At 43.1% G+C, this 23840-nt stretch overlaps 1 long non-coding RNA gene across 6 annotated transcripts in view; it reads right to left on the bottom strand.

The window, feature by feature from the left end:
• The window catches only part of LOC135109279 (uncharacterized), a 308732-nt gene that overhangs the window by 160744 nt on the left and 124148 nt on the right, over positions 1–23840 (bottom strand). For all 6 annotated transcript variants that reach the window (XR_010272642.1, XR_010272641.1, XR_010272646.1 and 3 more), the window contains one exon: positions 2939–3027. This is a non-coding gene — a long non-coding RNA (uncharacterized LOC135109279). The remainder of the gene's footprint in view (positions 1–2938; positions 3028–23840) is intronic.

Genomic DNA, 23840 nt, shown 5'->3' with positions numbered 1-23840 from the left:
CTAATAAAAATATTTGGAGAATTATATGGAATCTCTCTCTCTCTCTCTCTCTCTCTCTCTCTCTCTCTCTCTCTCTCTCTCTCTCTCTCTCTAGAAACCTCAAGTCAGATACACAAATCCTTTTGGATGTAGAGGTTAATGGAACACTTCAAAACTCCGATACCTTTAAATACTGAATCCAATACTTTATTCCTACTATCATTCCCTGAGACAAGAGGTGCCACTTTGAAACAACAGAGAACGACAGCACGTATTCACAAACTCATGAGGGTGGATGTCCCTTGTAGAAAACGGGTGGAAGGGAAAAAAAAAAAATCACTTGAAAACCTGAAGGTGAAACTCTATCACATGTAAAGCGAAAGATACTACCTGGATTTAATAAGTAACTACGTGGTGGTTTCCCTTACCTTATCCATTATCAAGTTACTCCTGTACTTGAGTCCCTGGAACCTGCACAATACGACCTGTCCGTGCCCACTGCTGCTCAGGTTAGTATGTCTTGCGTTCTCTCTCTATTACTGTTCGTTTCAAGGGCATGGTGTCCTGACGTGCTGTTCGTTTCAAGGAATTATTATCTCTGTTGTGAGTTTTCAGTTACTTTGTCATACTTCCACGAAAGAGATGCGACCAGAGGGGTAAAAAAATCGATGTACATTTGGTTTGTTTCAAGGAATTGTCTCGGTTTTGTGAGTTTCTGGATATTCTATTATACTTTCACGAAATGGATACGACCAGTGGGGCGGAAATCATTGTAAACAGTCTCTACGTATTTCTTTCTTACTTTCTCTCTCGTTTCTGTGACTTGAAATATTTGAGAGGAGGAATATTAAGACACTTCAAAAAGTATATTATTACTCTTTTCTATAGTCATCTTTAGGGAGTGGCATCATGAGCGTAATTCACTTGGTTTTTTTTACTCAGTCTGTACCCTTGTCCGGAATCCAAAACACGTAGAAAGGAAGAAAACAGAATATCAATACCAAATAAAAGACGTTACTTCAGGGAAATCGATATTTAAACTGATCACCTAAACCTCCACAAATAAAAAAAAACTTAGACACTACAGAACACACGCAAAAAAAAAAAAACATAAATAAACAAATAAATAAATAAATAAATAAATAGAATAAAAAACTATCACACAACTCAATACACTCACACCAGCGCTGCTATGCCTCCGTGTCGCGCCCTCGGAACAGACAAACTAGGTCACTTCTGGGCTGACTGATTACTTAAACCTCCAAGAACAAAAACTGGACACGAGAAAATGGATGCGTGCGTGTGTGAATGTATACTGCCTTGTCTGGGCCGCCCCCTGTGTTGAAGTGCTGGCCTGTCGTATAGGTAGATAGAAAATAGATGTTATACAATACTTCATACACCAATACTGCTATGCCAAGCCGTGTCAATCCGTTCACTGCTGGCTTGACTGATTACCTGTTCCTCCACGAATAAAGCCTACACACTACAGGTACACAGCAGAGAAAACAAAAGCCATACAACTCAACATACACCAACACCAATATGCCGCCGTGTCGCGTCCTTCGACCAAAGACAAGCCTGGTCATTCCTGAGCTGGAGGTCAGATACGCTTCTACATAGGAGCGATCTATGGAGGCAGTGGGGGCAATTATACAGGATGGAAGGTGCGGGTAATTTATTGGGGCGAGAAGCGGCGGGAATGTGGGAAGGGAAGGGAAGGTTGGGCTGCTGATAAGGGCACGAGAGGGAAGGTCATCGATGAAAGTGTGATAGGATGGGTCACTGATGCTGATGGGGAAGGGTCGGCTCGTGATGAAGGCTGAGAGAGGGGAGCAGCAGCAGTAGTAGTGTGAAGGGTGTGTCGATGGTGTGAGATAGGGGACATTCTAGCAAAGGGATATAACCCGGTGGCTGGCTGGCTGGCTGGTGCAGGGAGGAGAGGCTGAGATGTTATTGGTGGTGGAGGGCCAGTAATAAAGGTTATGGGGCTGTTCCTCAAATGGCTCGTGGGAAGAATTACTTTCTGATGAGTGTAAGGAAGTACTAGTATATATTTTTTACATGTGAAAAGGATAAAAAGTGGTATAAAAAGTCTATCTATCTGACGATCTCAATAAAAGTAGACCAATAATAATAAGTTTGCCAGTCTAAAGTAATTCCAGCGGACCACGAAAGCCGACCACCACCGAGGACCGACGAGGCTAAGAGTGTGAATGATGCCTGTGTGTGTGAATGTATACTGCCTTGTCTGGGCCGCCCCGTGTTGAAGTGCTGGCCTGTTGTCTAGGTAGATAGATAACAGATTTTAATGATAGTGCCAATAAACTGCTATCTTCCCTCTTTACCCTTTAAAATAGCTGGTTGTCTCGTACTTTATAAAGCATCGTGTGGTCGCTATATAAAAATATTAAAAGATAAGTTACATCATCTATAATTCGTGCGTGCGTTATTACTACCACACTTTGATTTCTCTGTGGATGTTATTTAGACTCCACCTCATCCACTTTCAAACCGACTCTACCTTTAAAGACTGTGTTCGTGACTCACTATAAAAATTCTCTCTTTTACTCCAAGCTTTCCTGTGCACGATTCTTCCTTTTAATCTGCCATAAGTGTCCCATAAGTAGAGAGAGAGAGAGAGAGAGAGAGAGAGAGAGAGAGAGAGAGAGAGAGAGAGAGAGAGAGAGAGAGAGAGAGAGAGAGAGAGAGAGAGAGAGAGAGAGACAGAGAGAGACAGAGAAAGACAGAAATTAGACACCCTTCCGATAGAGCAAACTAATGTCATTCTCTGAGTCAGCAAGTTCAAAATTAGTTAAGATCACCCATGAAATCGCGGGAAAGCAGATTTCTTGTGTTGGCGGGAGTGATAAGGCCCCATTAGCGTCCGTGGGGAGGGACAATTACTGTGGAAATGACGAACAACTTGCTGGGGGTGAGGAAAGTTTGCTCCACTTACCAGCCAGGAAATGTTGCTCGGGATGGCAGAAGAAGACTCGAGTTGGTGGTGTGAAGAAAGGTTTTGAAAGGGAGTCACTTGAAGAGAGTCTGTGAGGGGAACGGAAAGGTTGGATTAGTGAGGGATTGATTGATTGATTGACTGGTTGTTTGATGAATTAAGTGATTGACTGATTAGTTAAATATTATTGACTTGACTGATTAAATGAATGACTGACTGATTGTTTGATTAGTTGAATAAATGACAGACTGACTAACTGAATGACTGATTGAGTAAGTAGATAAATGACTGACTGAATGACTGACTAGTTAAATGGTTGACTAATTGAATGAATGACTGACTGACTTAATTATACGATCGATTGCTTAAACTAATTGCTTCAACGATAAACTTACTAATTCATAATTGACTCATTAAATAATTGACTGGCTGGCTAATTGATCTTATATGCAACAACAAGGGGGTCATATGGTGCTGCAAAACAAAAATAAAAAATAATAATATAATGATTGAAATATAAGTAGAACAGAACGACAGAGAGAGAGAGAGAGAGAGAGAGAGAGAGAGAGAGAGAGAGAGAGAGAGAGAGAGAGAGAGAGAGAGAGAGAGAGAGAGAGAGAGAGAGAGAGAGAGAGAGAGAGATGGGTACAGAAGGATTATGCTCAAGATGAGAAGGAAGGAATGACTATAAACCCTTGACATAAAAGACACACACACACACACACACACACACACACACACACACACACACACACACACACACACACACACACTGATAAATAGACAGTTAGTTTTAGAGACCACAAAATTACAGTAAGCACAAATTTACCACCTAAAGTAAATTATTAAGAAAACCATGAACAAAATAACTTAAATAAAACATAATACATAGACACATTCATGAACATCAATAGAACAGTAAACAGTAATAACAAATACAAAAAAAAAAAAAAATGGAAAAAAATGGAAGTTTGAGCAATGAAGTATTAGATAAAAAAAAAAAAAAAACAGAAAAAAAACAGACGTTCAAACACCAAAGCAATAATAAAAGAAACTAAAACATTAAGAAAAAAACAAACAAACACGCACAAAGTAAGAAAAAAAGGGAAAACATTACAAAAAAAAAAAAAAGAAATACGAAACACAACGAAAAACAAACACCACAAACTATGTATTAAAGGCCACACCACAAGCACACAGATGACTTGCAAGCAACCACGAAACAGAGGCGGTAGTGTTGCAGTGGCGGCGCTAGTGGTGGTGGTGGTGGTGGTGGTGGTGGCGGCACTACTGACGGAGTGCTCGAGGCGACGAAGTTTGTGTTTCATTACCTACTGCATTTGAGAGACTGAGGAGTGACATGTGTTCTCGCGCCGGGCTACACACGTCAATCATTCCGGCGCAAGGAGGAGGAGGAGGAGGAGGAGGAGGAGGAGGAGGAGGAGGAGGAGGAGGAGGAGGAGGATGGAGAAGATGGAGGTTTGAGCCAGGGAGAAAATGCATGCAATATGTTAAAGAAGAAAGCGAAAGCCAGAACGAGAGCGAGAGAGAGAGAGAGAGAGAGAGAGAGAGAGAGAGAGAGAGAGAGAGAGAGAGAGAGAGAGAGAGAGATACGCTGGATGAGAGAGTGATGTGACGTGAGAGATAGAAGAAATGACAGCAGAGGTGACACAGTGCAGAGACAGAGACAGAGAGAGACAGAAAGGGAGGAAGAGAATGCTATAAACTAGAGGAAAAGGACGAGAGAGAGAGAATGTGGCACAGAGGAAATGGAGGAGGAAGAGGAGGAGGAGGAGGAGGAGGAGGAGGAGGAGGAGGAGGAGGAAAGAGATGCAAGAGAAAGGAGAGAGTAGAAAACTGGGGTAGGTCAGGCAAAATGCAGTGGTTCTTTAAGAGTGTAGTGGGTGGATGGTGGGTCTGGGGAGGAGTGGGGGGAGGAGGAGGAGGAGGAGGAGGAGGAGGAGGAGGAGGAGGAGGAGGAGGAGGAGGAGGAGGAGTGGCACACGAGATGCAATTAGCCCAGAAGCACTTCCCCTTAAGTAAAAGAAAATGTTGTTATGAAAAAAATTTAACCACATTTCTGCCTACCACCACCACCACCACCATCACCACTACCAGTCACTACTCCTCCTCCTCTTCTTCTTCTTCTTCTTCTTCTTCTTCCTTCTCCTCCTCTTTCTCTTCCTCCAGCATCTTCTCCTCCCTTTCATCTTCTTTAATTTTCATTCCCATCTCTTATTCATCTTTCTCTTCCGCTTTCTCCTCCTCCTTCTCCTCCTCCTCCTCCTCCTCTTCTTCCTCCAGGTGCAAAGTTGTTTTTTTTCATTTTTTTTCTTTTTCTTATTCAATTTTTCGTTATCTAATATTTCTTTTACTTCTAATTTCTTATTCTGTCTTCATTTCTTGTACCAGCTTTTATTTTTTTTCTCTAATCATTTTTCTTTATCTCCGGTGCTTATTTTTTTCTCTTCCTCCTCCTCGAGATTTTATTTATTGCCATCTAATCTATTATTTCTTACTCCATTTTCTTTTTACCTTTTTATTCTCGTCCTCTTTTCCTCCTCGTCCTTCTCCTCCTCCTTTATTTCCAGAATCAATTTTTCAGCTATTTATGTTTTCCAATATTCCCTTCCTATTTCCTTTATATTTTCAGTCCCCGATCCTCCTCCTTCCTTCCCTCTCCTCTTCGTTCGCTTCCTGGTTCTCTCTTCCTTCCTTCCCTCCCTCCTTCCTCTCCTTCCCTTCCCCAAGTGTGCGTGTGTGCGTGCCTGCGTGCGTTTCCTTCCTCGTCACATACAAGCAGCACAAAACTGTCTGCTTTTTCGACAAATCTAATTCAATGTTCTGACAAACTTTTCTAATTACTTTTTCGGCGCAGAATCGACAATCTGACGCCAAAAGCCTCCAGCAAACGACCAGGAATTACCCCATTAATAGCGAGTATATTTGAACTTCCACACCTCGTTCCTAGACGCAGTTTTTTGGCGCAAAACTCTGATAAAAAAAAAAAAAAAGTGAAGGTAAGGGGGTGGGTGGGTGGGAGGGAGCATCAGGCAGGGAGAACTAAATCTATTCCTGCCAAACTTGCACTCTTTAATACGTGTTGATACAAGAACATTTAACTTGCGCTGGGTGTAAGAGAGGAGGTTGGGGAGAGGAGAGGAGAGGAGAGACTATCGCAACAAGGGCAGTCAGTGTAGGTAGAGTGGGAAGGTAAATAGGGAGGGAAGATTATATATGCTCATAACATCAAGAGCACCTGTCACGTGTATAAATATTTCGCATCACACTGCGCGTTTTAAATCTCCCAGCGAGTGACGAGCAAGCCGAGCGTCCAGGGTGGTGATGGTGGTGATGGCATTTTACATTACATTCTGAAATACTTCTGCGCCGGACTTTCACTACTTTCATAAGGCTCTAGTCTAGTTGACGATACAGGGGTTGAATTTTTAAGGGTTCTAGTGACAGATTAACAAGATTTCTTCATTATCAACAGGACAAACACTCTTAAAAACGAAGCTAATCATCTATGTGGCATTTGGAATCAGTAGCATTGGTGAGAAAGCGAAATATTTCAGTATACGAACCTTAAATATAATTCTGCCTGACGCTGTACATTATTAAAAAGGGAAACAGTCTTGAGAACCCGACTAATCATCCCTGTAGCCTTTGGAAATAGTATTAGTGGTGGGAGAGCAGAGCTTTTCAAAATACAGTCCTTAAATGTGATATTGCCTCACGTTATTTATCATTAAAAGGGAAAACACTCCTGAGAACGTGGCTTTGTAAACAGTAGCCGTGGTGAGAGAGAAGAGGGTTTTAAAATACGGTTAGATGTGATCCCGCCTCACGCACGCACTCACACCTGCTCTGTCTGGCTCAAAGGGATGGAGGTGAAGTGCCATGATCCAGCTTAGCGCGTAAAGAGGATTTCTTTGCTACTAATTGACACCGCAGTCATTTTCACTCGGCACTGATAAGCTATTAGCCACTGTTAGCCCTTATCAGCCGCCGCCCCGCCTTTGTATCCCTGTCACAGCCCTTAACGGAAGCCCCTGTCACATTTGCCAACTAGTGCGATCATGTTAAGGATTTTCTCAAGCCCCTCTGCCATGTTGCCGTCGAAGCACTGTCGCCATGGTCCTAACTTATCGCCACAGTCCTAACCATCTATTCCACAGCCAAGAGTTAAGAACCGGAGCCCTAACTAGTCAACACACCCCTAAATAAAAGCCACTGCTCTAACAAAGCATCCTCCTAACAGCTCTTAGTAGCCATGACAGCACTAACCGATCATCACAGCCCTAAGTAAACACTAGACCTAACTATCCACCACCACCACAACCCTAAACACCACCCTACATGCCTAACCACCCCCACCACCCCTACCACTAACTAAGCACCCCACAGCCACACATCAATGGTCATTCTCGCCTAAAAAAAACAGATTCCACGCACTCCATTATATCATCGCCGTGTGTGTGGTTTCCTGGCGGGGCGTGCGATGAAAGGGACGGGCCGCGAGGGATGAAAGATTGCTCGGTGGCGCCGCACACGTGAAAATGCAGCGACAGCTCTCATACCGGCACACGGCAAACACACGCAACACCCATTGAAGTACACGACAAACAGACACGCACGCATCATTGGCGAGATCGTTAGATACACGCGCTGGTGAAATGATGCGTGGGTATGGGGTTACATATAGCGTAACGTGCATACATACATACTGTAGGTACATATATAACGTACGTACATTTGATGGTTGATTCACTAGCATACTCAAAGACCGATAGATTGATTGATGGATTAGTGAACACACACACACACACACACACACACACACACACACGGTATCTCACTAAGGTAAATACGACCAGAGAAGTAATATTCTCTCTCTCTCTCTCTCTCTCTCTCTCTCTCTCTCTATAAGGGTAAATGCTACACGGTGAAGAGACCTTCCGCCGCATTATAATGTTTTATGCACCTGGCTTCCATTGACAATAGTTAGCGAGTCAGGCGGTATTATTTAAATGCTGGAGTGTAAGTGGCCGAGGTGCCTCCCCCCAGTGAAGCCACTCGACCTTAGCGAGGCGAGCGAGGCAGCGTGGGTTTGTAAATGCTGCACCGGTTGACTTTCTGGATGGATATAAAGCGGTTACGTTATTATTATTCGCTTTTTTTATTGTATCTTAGTGCTTTTTATTGTTGTTGTTGTGATTGCTCTTTCTTTTATTGTCGTTTTTTTTTCTTTATCTTCTTTTCTACTTGTTATTCTTGTTCTTTTGTTCTTATCAATACAGATATATTCCTATAGGTCATGTATTTTAAAGAATCAGGTAAAATTAAAGGAACAGACAGACAGATAGGCATATAGACAGAAAAAAAAACAGAGAGAGAGAGAGAGAGAGAGAGAGAGAGAGAGAGAGAGAGAGAGAGAGAGAGAGAGAGAGGGCGGAGAGGTTTGCATTATTTTTTTTATTTTAACGGAATTCGATATAACGGAGTTCCGATTTAGGGAAAGAGGTTTTCTTCGTTAGTGTTGCGCTAATGTAACAAAACTGCCCTCCAGCTTCCGAGTGGCGGGAAAAAAAGAAAAGAAAAGCTGGTGTATATTTTTTTCGGTAAAGGGGAGAGGGAGAGGGAGAGGGAGGGAGGGGGGGACGTGTTCTTAAAATGATCACTTACTCTAATGTTTGTTTTCAGAGTTCATTAATTTTACTAACGTCAATTTTCATACTTAGGAAGAGAGAGAGAGAGAGAGAGAGAGAGAGAGAGAGAGAGAGAGAGAGAGAGAGAGAGAGAGAGAGAGAGAGAGAGAGAGAGAGAGAGGCAAGTGCTCTTACTCTTCCTCTATGGTATCTGTTTGTTAGAGTCTATCACCTTCACTAACTTCAATTTTCATACTTCGGGAGAGACACAGGGAGGGAGGCACTTGTTCTTGAAATCATGATATGGTTTGCTTATTCTACCTTATCCTCCCGTTCCTGTTAGTTGGAGTCTATTACCTTCACCCACAAACTCCACTTTTTACTCTTATCTAATTGTATGCCTTGTTCTGTATATGTATAGAGTATGCATCTGTAGTAACCTTACGAAATTAAACAAGAGACAAGAAACAAGAAAGGAACGCGGATGAATAAGGAAGAAAGAGAGAGAGAAAAAAAAATATATAAAACAAAGCACGAAGGAGAAACATGAAACAGGTAATCCATCTTCATCAATTAGTTCAGGTAACAGCAACAGAAAACGAAACAAGACTCAAGAAACGGGAAAAGAAAACGGACGGATGAGACAGAAAGAGAAAACGGAGAAAGACGAAACGGACAGTCTGGCTTTACAAATTAGTCTACGTACTGCAACTCAAAACTCCAACTGTGCCTAATATGAGAACTGTACCCTACCGCTGTAAAACTCCCCTGTACTTCCTGTGACTCCACCCACGGTAACGCTGCTTTAAGGGAACAGTTGAACCTGAATCAATTATAACGAAGGAAACGTTGCCTGTCGAGATACACTTCAAAGGCACACACAGAGACACACACACACACACACACGTACCTAACAACACAATAAGACGAGGGAAAGTACTATATTCAAGATACCACCAAATACTTCTATGCAAACGTAACTTTAATGCAATGACACGCTCTCTCCGCCGCGCCACAGCAACGCAATAAGCTCGTTATGAATCTATGATCGTTAACCTGTTGTAGGCACGTGACTAACTGGCGGATACTGAGATAACAACGACCCCACCTAATTAGATTCCCAGGCAAACCACCTCGAGAGAGAGAGAGAGAGAGAGAGAGAGAGAGAGAGAGAGAGAGAGAGAGAGAGAGAGAGAGAGAGAGAGATAAACAAGAGACAGACAAAGAAACAAATACAGAGAAACAAAGACAAGAAAACAAAGACACATAGATAAACAGAGAGAGAGAGAGAGAGAGAGAGAGAGAAGCAGAAACACACACAGAGGGAGTCACAGTGATAACATGACAGCCACAACTCCTGCAAAACAAAGGGAAGTTTGGTAGAGGATGATGAGCAGTACTGTCCCCGCCGCCCTTGTTCCATTCTGCTGCATATTGGAAGCTCCTGCGAGGCGACACGATGAGGATCACATTACGGATAATACCATAACACTGCTACGCTGCCTATGAATATTTTAAGGCACGATTGTTTAAGGAAACCCGGTGTTCGTGCATAAGGGAAACAGTGGGGGGAGATTCTGTTATTATGGATTCAGGTGTGTTTGTCAGTCTTGGGGATCTAAATGGGGTGTTTTTGTTTAAAGGAATGGTATGTGTGGTGGTTCTGTTTTTAAGTGTGTTTGGTGTGTTTGTTTTGAGGATCTAAATGTAGAGTTTCTGTTTAAAGGAATGGTATGGTGCTTCTGTTATTAAATGTGTGTGGTGTGTCTCTCTCCTCTGCTTGTGTGATGTGTCTGTTTCATGGAATAGTGTGAAGAGTTTGTTATTGAGAGGGTGTCTGTCTATCTTGGGAGTCTGAGTGTGGTGTTTGTTATTCTGTTATTAGGGTTGTGTGGTGTGTTCGTCTGTCTCGGGGATCTAAGCGTGGTGTTTCTGTTTAAAGGAATAGTGTGATGAGTCTGTTATTGAGAGGTTGTGTGTGTCTATCTTAGGGAACCGAGTGTGATGTTTGTTATCTGTTCAACACTCAACACTCGATATTTTCTTCCCATAATACCTTACAACCTTTCCAAAGCTTTTTTTTTTTTTTTTGTACTAGTGTTATACAGTTTTGTAGCTTAGACAATCCAAAACTAACCACTTATTCTCTCTTTCTTCACGTATGTCTATGCCAACAGGTTTCTCCACTGGTCTGAATGTTGCCAAAGGACGACCTTGGCGGGAAAAGGCTTAAAGGAATGGTGTGTTGTGCTTCTAATTAAGGGAACTGTGTATAATTAGTGATAGAGAAGTGTCACTCACCTGTCTAATTAGGATCGAAAGGTCTCTTGCTTTTCATTACCCTCTGTTGTCCCTCGTTATTTCCTCAGTGCAAGTAGATTCACAACGTAGGAAATTAAAACTTACCATTACAGCTAATTACAGATTCCTTACATTAAAGACCACAAGATGCCAGCCACAGTAACCCCAGGACTGAATATTACAACCTAACACAGATTTGGTACATTAGAGGTCAGGAAAGAGGAATTTTAAGACGCATCCAAACTCTAAACTGGTTCTTTTTTGGTAATCTTTCTGTAATGGGAGAGAATAAGCCTTTTTGTCCTGAACCTGTTTTGATTCTTGTGTCTTCTTCCTTTATGTATTAAAAAAAAAAGAAAAGGTGCCAGTGACGATAATTTAAAGGCTCAATTTTACGTCCAGTCACAAATCTACCGCAACAGGCGTCACAGTACAGCGACCGGCAGTATTGATGCATATGGAGAGCAATTAGAGGAAAGACAAATAAAAGCGCCAGTGACGATGCTTTCAAGGCTTAATTACACACCAAGCCACAGACATTTTTCATTTAAGAGGAGCGCTGGCCCCACTTGAACGCCAATCCCCATTTATCACAACAGGTGTCGAATAACAATGACCGATAGTGGTGATGTAAAGAAGGAACTTTTAGAGGAAAGACAAGACTCAATATGGATATCAAACCTCGAATTGCAAACCAACCATCCAACAATTACCAGATAACTCGGGCCAGTCCCGCCAACTTGTGCCAGAGATCCCCAGCGAGAAGCCACACAGCTCCCCCGGAACAGTCGCCGTGAAACCCGAGGCGTTCATCAAAAGTTTTACCTGTCACGCTTTATTACCAGCGCGATGTGCGGGACTTTTGTGATTTGAATGTCTGCCTTTCTTCTCCAGTGCGAAATGGGGAGTAGCGGAGGAAAAAAAAAAAAAAAAAAAATCAAATAAGATACTAATATGGAGACTACTGGTGGGTTACAAGATCTACAAAAATAAATAAATAAATAAGTAAATAATCACGCATAAAAAAGGATGGATACAAAAAAACGGATTCTATATAAAAAAAGGTACCATGCAGACGAGTGGAAGGTTACAGAAGCTCGAGGAAAACCTGAATAATAAAAAACAAAAAAGGTATGCCAAATAAGAAACCTCCGTGCTGCCTATCTAAGGGTTACAAAAAAAAAAAAATAAATAAATAAACATTCTAAAAAAAAAAAAAACTGAATGCAAAAAAGTAATTTCAAATAAGAAACTAACATGGAGATTAGCCGAGTGTTATAAAATCTAGGAAAAAAAATAACACACACACACACACACACACACACACACACACACACACACACATATTCCTCAACAAAACAAAACAAAACGAACTGAATACGTAAAAATGACCCCAAACAGAAACTATATTCACTCCACCTTCAATCCTCCCTAGAAGTCAAAGATTCCTGTTTCAGAATACTTTTCTTTTCTCACTTTTCAAAATCGTGCCTTTCTCATTGCGTATTCAGACGGCGTTCTCCCCAAAGTTCCTAATCAGAAAGTCTCCTCCACCTACGCGTCCAAATCAATTTATCACTTTTAATAAACGTCATTAAATCTTCGCCCTCAGAACGCAAGGGAGTTTGGTTTTTATTGCCTCTCCTCATAGTGCTCTCGCTTAGGCTTCCTTTAGTGCTTTGGTGATTGCGTGTTTCTTTTTGATGTGTGTGTGTGTGTGTGTGTGTGTCATTGCAGTACCGTAATGGAGTGGATGGTGACTATAAACACACACACACACACACACACACACACACACTACGAGGACTCTGATGAAATATGCTCGATTATATAAAATGAAGTAAAAAATAAACATCAATTACTTAAGCATACTAATTATTATACACACTTTATGCTAACCGTTCTATTAAACGATGCTTACGTTATCATTCTGTAAATTCCTCCTTCCTTATCATCTTTTTCTTCTTCATCATCACCTTCCTCCACCACCACCACTACTATCACCACCACCACCACCACATCCTCCTCCTCCTCCTCCTTCTCCTCGCGCCAAACTCAATCCCAGTTCGCGACACATAATCAGGAATCATAAATATTTTTGCCAGTGCTATTCCGAGTTTCTGCCTCGGGATAACTTTCGCATGTACCGCAGGGAGGGGAGAGGAGAGGCGAGGAGATGAGATGAGTGGGCGGAGAAGGGGAGCGAAAACGAGGAAAAGAAGAAGGAAAACCGCTATTTTCTCTCTCCGGCTCAGTGAGAACCTTGTTTCCGACCCTCGAGGTTAATCTTTACCTATTGCTGCCATGGGATATTTTAGGATGCTTATACTATACGATTAAATGCACGAGGTATGAGGCAAGGAAGTGTGTGGTATATTTGTTTATAGTGATAGAGTAATGACGTGATTAATACTAAGGTTCGTATATGTGTGTGTGTGTGTGTGTGTGTGTGTGTGTGTGTGTGTGTGTGTGTGTGTGTATCAGCTGCAGAACTTGTAAACAGGAAGGAGTAACGCTCAGAAACATTAGCATCATTAACTGCCAAGCCTTAAACTGAGCCAATTAAACATCCCAAATTGGTCACAAAGCTGCTATGCCCTCCTCTCTCTCTCTCTCTCTCTCTCTCTCTCTCTCTCTCTCTCTCTCTCTCTCTCTCTCTCTCTCTCTCTCTCTCTCTATCTATCTATCTATCTATCTATCTCTCTCTCTCTCTCTTTCTGTTGCCATGGTTACTCCTCCTCTGAAATTGATAACCTCATGACTGTCCCTTCCCTTCCCTTTATACTGTGGCTTTATGAGTTTTCTTTCAGTGTTCTTTCAGTAATCAGCTGCACACTTCACTAATGCAAAGGTTAATCAGTGAGTTCCTTCTCTCATCCATTTCACTGATAATCTCAGCAACAGTCTTACTTTTCTCATCTTACTAAGTATTATACTCTGAAAAACTTCTGCGCCGCAATGTCAATACTTTCAAAAGGGTCTATTTGAAGCTACGCGGTTTTTTTTTTATTTATTTATTTATTTATTTTTATTTTTTTTGCCGTTCTAGTGACAGACCAGCAAGATTTTTGTATTATTAACAGGTGAAACACTCTTGAGAATCCGCCTAATCAAATATGTAGGCTTGGAAAAAAGTTGCAGTGAAGTTGTGCATGTTTCGAAGGGTGTTTTTACCGTTCGAGTGACGGATTAACAAGATTTTTTTATTACTAACAGGTGAAACATTCTTCAGAACAAGGCTAATCATCTCTTTGGCTTGGAAAATAGTCGTGGTGAGAGAGCAGAGGGTTTCAGAATACGTTTCAGTAATGGGTTCAAAGGCTGGTAGTTCAGACTAAAGCATGATAAAAGTAAAGGGAATATGGCAAGGAAACGCTTAAGAACACACTCCTTATGTCCGTGCGTTACAGTCTCACGTTGTCCCAGCACAGGTGAGGTTCCCGTAAGCCAGCGAAGATTTGATTACCTCAGAGATTTCCACGAGGCTTAGTTTCGTTTAACTCCAAAATAAGCAATATCCTGCTGGAATGAAACTCGGATTCCTCTGAATAACACCGAGAGGAACAGAAAGATATATTGCGGCGAAATATATAATAGAATAGGGCGCCATGTACATTCTGAAAGCGTAAGAAATGTTTAGTGAGTTGTATCGAAATAAAGACGTTTTAAATTGAGTTAAGCACGTAGTCAGTCCCTTATTAATTGAGTTATTAGTAATATAATCATCACCACTATAATAAGCAGAGAGATTAGAGCAGCTGGACAGAATAAAAGCGTCACGTAAATTTCTCAAAAGTCCAAATAACGTTCAGTGCATTGTATCAAAATAAAGTCATGTTTTAAATTGAGCCAAGCACGTAAGCCTCCAATTAATTAAGTTATTAGTAATATAATCACCACCATTATAATAAGCAGAGGGATTAGAACAGTTGGCAAAAGTCTGCACTATCTACATTAGCTGCACCAAGTAGTGTTTGCAATTCTCCCGGGTGCCGTCAGGAAGCAGCAAGTTTCGGCAGCTGTTTGAAGCGAGCAGGGGATCAGCGGAAGCAACAAGAGCCACCTGATTAATGCACAACGAACAGGCTAATTAACTTAACTGTCCAATACCAAGACATGCATAATGGAGGAGTGATATGTAAACGTGTGCGTGGGTCTGTGTGTGTGCGTGTATTGGAGACTCTAGTGCTAAGTTTACACAAGAAATCGCATTCAAATCTTATTCCTCTCCTCTGCCACTGGTGAAAACTATTAGTATTTCTCTTAAATATACTAAAAAACAATACAAAGTGTTCATATCAATACCTAAATTCCAGCATCCCTTCCTGCTGCTTCTGTCTCTCCGTCTCATCTCCTTTTGCTCAGGCATGGTTACTTCACCCTCATGGAACCACAACACCAAGGTCATATACCAGCACTGTTCAAACCATTACCTTTGTGCACCAGTTAGCATCTCATTGTGTTGCGTTTTATCACCCAGTTGGTACTACTAATTAATGATACCACTGAAATTTAATGCCCCATTCTTTGTATGATAATGAGTTCGTTTTTCACTGCCAAACAACGTGGACCTCCTAACAGGAACCACAAACCCCCCACAAACTTGTCCTCATTTCCAACGTAGCAGTGAACTCTTATACTTACGGGCGTTTTCTCTAAGGGGGTAAGTGTATCAGACCATAAGAACCTGAGGGAAGGTGCAAGAAGCCAATATCTTCCACTTCCTTAGCGAGCTTCCTTCAGTTTCTTACATCCCGCTAGTGTTGGTTTCCTTCCTGTCTTGTGTCGCTGTCTTAAGTTTTTCAAGGTTGCTGCTTTTTGCTAAGATACGAATAGAGGTGCCATGTCTTCTGTTCGATCGTGTGGGTGAGTGGCGAAAGAATAACTGGATCTTTTTTTTTTTCGTTAATATTGTACTTGTCTAAATATTGTAAAGGATTTACTTATTGTTTACTTGTTTATTTGTTTTTCTCCAAGTTCTGTTCCGAAATGAGTTGCTTTCTTCCGTTTATTTCTTCTTACGATTCACGTCAGAGACAACAAACAAACAGACAGACAGACGCACATACGTACACACGAAGAAGGAAATATTTAAAGCTTCGCCTTTTGAAATTAATAGGTCAGAAGGAGTGATTTAATTACTAAATTACTTGCTAAGGAAATAACACACAGACACAAAGTTATCAAAAGACTGAAAGCAGTTTTTTTCTAAGCAACATACTTTTAATGTCACAGCGGAAGCAAAAAATGTGACAAATGAAGGAAAAAAAAAAAAAAACACACACACACTTTACTGTAACTTAACTGGGACCCCTTTTTAATTGGCCCTCCATAATAATTCAATTAGCGCGAGCAATTAACTCATTTATCTTACCCATGTCCATCAACAGCATTTGTAAAACAGCGGTAATGTAATAATGAAGTGACGGAGCTAGCCAGGGGGAGGGACAGCAAGGGACGCACGTGAAGCTATTCTAATACCCACGAGACTAAAGAACCTGTGGCGTGTGCTGAAGTCTCTCACGTGTGCAAGACGCCGGAAGGTAGCGAGGTGTGATCCACTCCCCTCCCCCCTCCGTCCACTGTCTAAAATCGCCATTGCCTACCTCCTTTCGCTGTTCTGGCCGCCCTAACGTTCATGAAAGTCAGCAGTGAAGAGGTCCTTACATTTCCCTAGTGTTTCCCAGTCTTTTCTTGCTCTTTATGTATGCAACAAGAGAGAATTCACTTGTGGTCGTCCTCTGTCTTATTTCATTTAGTCAGTAGTGAGGAGTCCCCTGCGTTCCCTATCCCGGCAGTGTTTCCCCAGCATGTTTTCGTTCTATATGTATCCAATAAGTCTTTTGCAGAGCGGAGATGTGCCCCGTGTGTACCTAGCCACCTTGCCACCCTGCCGTCCAGAGTGGGAGGAAAAATGTACAAAGGTTTTTTGCTATTAACTTGCCCTTGCTTAATGTAAAAATAACTTTATATATGTAGATTACAGTGGATGTCTCCTCACATGACTATGAATACATCAGTTCGAGCTGCTTTAAGGAAGGCTTCTGTAAATATCTTAAAAGGCTTGTCTCCAAGGTCTATCTCACGTACCCACGCTGAGACACAATTCGCTGGGTGGTCGGTGCCAAAAGCAGCCTTATATTGCCTGAGTTTACTGGTGAGGAAACGCCCAGAGTGTAAAAGAGACGTCAGATGAAAGCGTCATTGTAGAGACACACAGGGATCAGTTGCGTCAGGTTGATTAGCCAACAACATAACACCATTGTGGCGCCGAGCAGCAGGTGCGCCGCTGTAATGACGGGACGGTAATGCCGCGCTGTAATGAAGTCTTCCCGTGTTCTAATCACCAGTGCTGAATTATTCCAAGGTGTGTGTGTGTGTGTGTGTGTGTGTGTGTGTGTGTGTGTGTGTGTGTGTGTGTGTGTGTGTGTGTGTGTGTGTGTGTGTGTGTGTGTGTGTGTGTGTTTACGCGGGTGATGTGTTTGTTGAATAGATTAACATTGTCATGCAACTAATTAATTTAATTGACTTAATCATATAAAGCATGTTTTACATTTTCATTAAAATTTCACACACACACACACACACACACACACACACACACACACACACACACAATATATATATATATATATATATATATATATATATATATATATATATATATATATATATATATATATATATATATATATATATATATATATATATATATATATATATATATATATATATATTATTTATTGAAGTATTTATGTATCGCCAGATTAACAAATACCAGCACCGAGGCTCCACATCAGTGAAGCGCGGCGTGCCGGTCACTGATACGTCAAAACCGAGCCAGACAAATATTGGAATAATTGATTACTTTTCTACAAACAGGGTTATGGAAATCTGTGGTACTCCACTCGAGGCGCCGCCTGACCCCGCCGCCCATTGCCGCGTGCCCGCCAACACTAATACCCATTACGAACGGAAGAGCGACAATTATCACCTTGATTATGGCATTTCCATCCCAATGCAAGCACCTGCCGATCAACACACACACACACACACACACACACACACACACACACACACACACACACACACACGTATAAAGTCAGTTCGTTTCGATCTGTCATGTTGTGCTTTACGCGGTTTCCTGATGACAATCCGTTTAACGCTTTCTGTGTATTTGTTGCCCAGCTGTGTACGATTGTGTATGTGTGTGTGTGTGTGTGTGGGAGGGTGGGTGGGTGGGTGGGTGTGTGTGTGTTGAAGGAAATGTCCAGATGTGGCAGTGTTGTTTGCAGACAAAACACAACAAAGGTACAATTCGCAGGCCGGGGTTGGTGAGCGGCACGCCACTGCCACCCTTTATCTCTGCCGCCTCCGCCACATGCCCCTGACTCCACGCCAATGTTTTTTTTATCTCTATCTAGCTGTTTTCTGACGCACGCAACACGATTTTTCTATCAGGACTAAACTTTCCGGTAATTTCTTTCTTTATAAAAACATTTAGCGCCTGATCTGTAAGTCTGCACTGAATGAAAGTAAAAAAACGAAAAAAAATGTTGGTAATGTGTAAATCTCTCTCTCTCTCTCTCTCTCTCTCTCTCTCTCTCTCCACATCCGCTTCACGAAACACCCTCCAGTAGTCGCTAAGAGAGAGATTCTATCATTCCCAGTCACCCGCGATAGACACAGAACCCAGAATCACATTTACCTTTCCGCCACCAAACACTCATTCACTTCAACTGGAAACTCGTTCACCTCAACATGAAGCGACGCGAAACCTCAACACGCGTCATAATGTTGGGCAGGTAAGTAAGACAAGACAGTTATAAGGTATTAAATTTAACGACACTGAATACGTGCGTGTGATAGTTCGTTTTTTTTTTTTCTTTCTTTCTCTCTTTTTATTTTTCGTCATAACAGAGCGTCCATCTATCAACATCAGAGCCTTAGTGGACAGTTAATGGTAATCCTGCGCTCTATATGCCGTCTGTTCCCTTCCACTAAAGGACCTCCGCTTTATGAGAGTTGCTGTGTTATGTGCTGTGGGCTAATCATATTTTTCTGTTTTATTTGAAAGAAAGTTTAGCAGATTTTCTCACTTATCTGTTCGGGGAAATTGAAGAGAATGTAAAGAAATATCATGTGTTTGTTTTTAATCGCGAGAGAGAGAGAGAGAGAGAGAGAGAGAGAGAGAGAGAGAGAGAGAGAGAGAGAGAGAGAGAGAGAGAGAGAGAGAGAATGACATTTTTTACTAAACACCTGACAGGAACGGCAATAACTCTGCCACGGAGACTATTACATCCACATGACTCTGCACACACACACACACACACACACATACACACACACACACACACACACACACACACAGAGAAAAACAATATACATGCACCCAGTTAAGCCGCGTCGAGATTCCACCACTGGGAAGCAAAATAATATTGAGGTGCCTTTTAAACTCTACGCCAAACTTCCCCAGGCCATTCCACGGAGCCCGACACCTCAACACTCTGCCACACGTCACACTCCCTCCGTTCAGCACCTCTTCTGCCTAACTACGAGGTGATCACGTTAATTTCTGGATTGCAAGGGAGTTTTCTATTGTTTTATTTCCTGTATGTGCCCGATGTCGTCCCTTCAGCCTCTCTCCTGCCTTGCTACGTAATGATCAAGGTAGTTTCTGAATTGCAAGGGAGTTTTCTATGTTCTTCCTCTTATGTGTGCCCCGACAGTTTAGTCTACGTATGTATGTTATAGTAAAGATTTTTAATTGTAGTTTCATGTGGTTGGTATGATTTTTTCTTTGCTTTTTATTTTATTTATTTATTTATTTATTTATTTATTTATTTTTTTTTGCGGGGGAGGGATTGCAAGGGACCCATTATTGTTTTCTTACACTGGCAGAAAACATTTAATCTTTCATTTTTAGATCCGTATTGCAGATAAAAAATCTCCTCTGATCTTTCGCTCATTTTCATAATTGCATTTTTTTTTTTCAGTTCTCTTGCACGTTTGTCACTGAATATGTTTATAACCTCGGCATTTATAACCTGTGACCTTTATATTTCTCGCTCTGAGCTGCATTTTTTCCATGATTTCTTGCACAAGTTCTGAATATGATAGCAATCCGTGCATGCATTTATCAACAACATGATTTCTTATTTGTAACCAAGTAGCGGACTAGAATCTCGAGCAACCATCCTCCCTCTTTCTTTTTTTTCGTTTTTGTTGTTGAACGGCGAGCTTTCTCTTTCCCGACACGTTTACTGAATGAATCTAACGCTACGCCTGCATTTATTAACATTTACCCGTATAGCCAACACCTGGCATGCATGACCGTCCTCCCAACCTCTTTTCCTGCTCACTGGCCAGCTTTCTACTACTACCATTTTCTCTTTAAGTATTCCACCCAGTATTTCTCCATTTTCTTTCATTCTTAGGCATATTCTCACATTCCTCTCTCTCTCTCTCTCTCTCTCTCTCTCTCTCTCTCTCTCTCTCTCTCTCTCTCTCTCTCTCTCTCTCTCTCTCTCTCTCTAATCCTTTTCTTTCTCTTTCTTCGTCTCGCTTTAACCGCACGCCTCGCACACGACCCTTCTTCACCCCAAGCCACCAGCAGAATCTAATCTCCGTCAGCGGGAAGGAAAGGAGGCACCGCACGTCTGCCTCACCTCGGAGTCCCCCACCTGAGGAACACACTAATTACGCTCCCCGCCCCAGGTGCCGGCCAGACTCCCTTCCTTCCTTCCTTCCTTCCTTCCGCCAGCACAGAGAGGACACGCTAGTACTTAAAGAAGGCCTACCTACCTGTTGTGTGTTGCGGGTGCTGGTGGTGGTAGTGGTGGTGGTGGTGGTTGTATTTTGTTAGTGTAGGTTGAGGTAGTGTGTGTAGTAGTAATAGAAGTAGTAGTTGTATTGAGGGAAGAGGAGGATGAAGAGATGATGAAGGAGAGCTAAGAGGAGGAAGAAAAGATAAAGTAGACGAACAAGACAGAGAAAGAAAGAAATAAGAAGCAGAAGTTAGCAGCAGTAGCAATAGTAGTAGTTGTAATCGCTGTTTATCACAACATCTCACGAACGGAGATTCTATTGAGGCCTGGTGATGCGGCAAGCCCTTCCAGCGCACGTGGCGGCGACTTTTAGTGGCCCATTGCTCGATCTCCCTCCCGATAAGCAGCACCAGCCTTGCCCACCTCACCGCCCCTATCATAAATTCTGCTTTTATTGGGACCGGCCAGACCCTCCTGCCTTTGACCTGGCCTAACGCGCCGAAAGCTGACCAAATATAGGCCCTCCGCTTTAGGCCTAAGGAATGGAGGTACGAGGGGCCTTCAGGATGTAATATCGTGTACCGGAGGCGTGTAGGCGTCTCTCTAGAGCTCAGGCACGCCGGTACAATATGACACGATGATAAAGCGTCACCTCTGTCTCTCAAGGGCGCCGCGTGGAATATGTGGCTGTGCTGATCAATGTGCGCAACGTGACTCTTGTGGGAGGTTCAGCACGCCGGTGATGCCACTCATGCCCCGCTACACTCGCCACGTCACGCCACACTCGTCCCTTCACCACATACACCACCATACTTTACACACCCCGCCGCACTCGTCATATCACGCCAGACACACACCCTTAACCACACACTGCCACACATCCCTCACCACACTCGCCATTCCTGCCACACGCGTCTTTCACCCCGGCACACTTCGCCACACTCATGCCTCGCCTCACACACACACACTGCACCATGTTCACCGTTCAGGGCATCCTGCTACATTTATCATTCACACCAGATCGCCGACCAGACTCACTACCACACTCTCTACCACACCACACCGCACACAGCCACTTTCACAATCTTGGCCACGTTCCTGTCTTCCCTTCTATTCACAATTCACAACCATAACCACCATCATCACCATCTCTATTTACCCACCCACCCACCCACCCACCCACACACACACACACACACACACACACACATGATGAAGACCCAGTAATTATCTTAGTTACAGATAGACACATCCATTAAGGGAACACGCGTAACGGAACCGGCTCTGTCTCGGAACATGGGACGATCCTATCAATCTATTGGACCGGTGTGTGTGTGTGTGTGTGTGTGTGTGTGTGTGTGTGTGTGTGTGTGTGTGTGTAGGTGTACCCGCATCCCACCGGCAAGGCAGTCTGTGGGGAACAGTGAAGGAGGTAATGTCGCTCTCTGTGTCTCCTCTAAGCTAATATTTACACCGTACAAGCTTCAATCCATCTGTCTGTACTCTCCCGGCACCATATTTTGAAACACTCCTACGTTGCATCTCCACTATATTCATACGGCACTACCAACTGAAGATACACGAGTTTTTAAAAGGTGTTTTTATGATTCCACTAATAGATTAAGATTTTTATATTACTGAACAGGAAAAACAATCTTGAGAACCCGGCTGATCATCTCTGTGACCTTTGGAAATAATCGTGATGAGAGCAAAGCGTTTCAGGATACGGGCCTCTCATCCCCCAAATGTCCGTATTATGAAACGCTTTTCTCTCTTACCACGACTATTTTCAAAGGCCACAGAGATGATTAACCGAATTCCCAAGACTATTTCTCCTGTTAATAATGTAGAAATGTCCCTAATCCGTCACTAGAACCGTAAAAAAACATCCTTAAAAACCCGTGCAACTTCAACTACATAGAACCTTTTGAACATAGTGGCGGTGCGGTGGAGAAGAGAAGAGTTTCAGAGACCAGTGTCGCGTGCAAAAAAATCCAGGTACAATGTTCAGGAATAGGCTCCATGCGTTCCCAAGACACAGACGACCATCGCATGAGATCCCAGTGGGCGTTTGGCCTCAAAGACAAACGCACGTGCCCTCCCTCAGGACCTCCCGGCAGTGGACGCCCCGGGGAGTTTTACTGAAGCGAGGACTAAGCGAGGCACGTCTGGCTTGAGCTGGGTGGCGGTAGGGAGGCGGGCAGGCCACTCAGGCGGTCCAGCCACGTAGCGACATGTTTACGAGGCGAAGGACACAAGCACATACGTCTGTCTGTGTCCGCGGCACCTTTCCTGCTGGCACCGACCGTTTTTTCTTAACTTGGGTATGTCTGCGTTTTTTTTTTTTATTTGTTATTTAACTTTTATTCGCTATGTCTCTTCACATAATGCATTGATAAAATTTTCTTTACTTTTCAAACGAACCTACACTTTTTATGTATCTCTAATCATACGTAAATTCACACACACACACACACACACACACACACACACACACACAAGAGCACAGTCATATTTTGTGAGGTTTCGCGCCTTGCTGTGGCCTTCACCGCCACCAAGCCGAGGTCGCACGCAGGACGAAATTAGTCTAGCCAGACCTCATAACACACCACTCACAGCGCGCCTGAAGGGAGGCTGGCCGCGGACGAGAGATTTAAGGGCAGAGGTTGGCAGCGGAACGGAGGGGAGGAAGGAAAGAAAGCCAGGACAGGAATGAGTGCAAGAGAGCCTAAGGTCGGGCGTGGCTGAAGCGGCTCAAAGCGTGTGCGTGTAAAGACGGGATGCTCAGGGTGGGAGTGGGTAGGCGGAGGGATGTGGGGGCGGAGTGGGTGGGCGGTGGGATGTGGGGGCAGCCATTAAGTCTTGAAGTAATGTTTATCAGTAGGGCAAGACGCGTGTGAAGAGGCAGGTCGGCGCCAAACGGCCTCCCAGCGAAGCTCTATTAAGCCGAGTTGGTCGTCTGCGTGATCCACTCGAGCCTGTTACTGCCCCTCCCTCCCTGTGTGTGTGTCGGGATGGGGTTGGGGTCGGGTGGCCAAGCGGCGACACTCGGAAAAGGCCAACTCCAGCGTGACAGCCAAGGAACACAGCAGTCTGAGGAGGGGAGAGAGATCATTGCTTTCCCTTCCCTCAGCAACAAGGGCAGTGAGAGGAGGAAGTCACGAGAGGATACATAACTAAGCT

The sequence above is a fragment of the Scylla paramamosain genome, chromosome 18 (genome assembly GCF_035594125.1).
Source record: "Scylla paramamosain isolate STU-SP2022 chromosome 18, ASM3559412v1, whole genome shotgun sequence".
Taxonomy (NCBI): Eukaryota; Metazoa; Arthropoda; class Malacostraca; order Decapoda; family Portunidae; genus Scylla; species Scylla paramamosain.
The sequence above is the reverse complement of the archived record's forward strand: the minus strand, read 5'-3'. Positions and strand labels throughout refer to the sequence as shown.